The 517-nt window shown below is 60.2% G+C and overlaps 1 protein-coding gene across 2 annotated transcripts in view; it reads right to left on the bottom strand.

Moving 5' to 3' along the window:
• The window catches only part of SEZ6 (seizure related 6 homolog (mouse)), a 36,979-nt gene extending 36,916 nt beyond the window's left edge, over positions 1–63 (bottom strand). For both annotated transcript variants that reach the window (XM_006768047.2, XM_006768046.2), the window contains exon 1: positions 57–63. The gene's annotated coding sequence lies outside the window, so the exon portion shown is untranslated. The remainder of the gene's footprint in view (positions 1–56) is intronic.
• Positions 64–517: the final 454 nt, after the last annotated feature.

Below are 517 nucleotides of genomic sequence, written 5' to 3' on the forward strand. Positions count from 1 at the left end.
CCCCCTCCCAGCTGGTGTCAGTTTTCAGATCAGCTGGGACAGTGATGGGGTGGAACCCAGAAGCCCCAAGGGTCTGGAGGGCAAGGGGCTCTAAGCGTGGCCTTTTGGACAGTTGAGTCTTAGCAAGAATCTGAAACTCCTCTGGAAAGTGCCAGGGCGGCACTAGAGGTCCCTGGGCGGGGTGGGGCGGTAGTCTCATCCAGGTATGCCTCCCTCCCCCTGACTTCCTGACACTTTGCGCCCTTTTCTGCCTCTCCAGCTTCCATGGGGGAGACCTCAGAGGTCTGGCCTTACTTCCATGGCCTGGGGAACAGTCACTGGAGGCTTGAGCTCTGTCCTTAGGGACTTGGAGGCGGCAGAGGGAGGACAGCCTGGGACCTTCTCCCAGCCCAGGTAAGTAGAAGGAAGCCTAACCTGCCCCAGAGTGTGGGCCCTGCACCTGTAGTCGATCCCAGGCTCTCCTTGCCACACGGCCTTGTTAGACTGAAGGGAAAGGGCCTTACCTGCCCAGCACCCC

Source organism: Myotis davidii, unplaced genomic scaffold (genome assembly GCF_000327345.1).
Source record: "Myotis davidii unplaced genomic scaffold, ASM32734v1 scaffold363, whole genome shotgun sequence".
Classification (NCBI taxonomy): Eukaryota; Metazoa; Chordata; class Mammalia; order Chiroptera; family Vespertilionidae; genus Myotis; species Myotis davidii.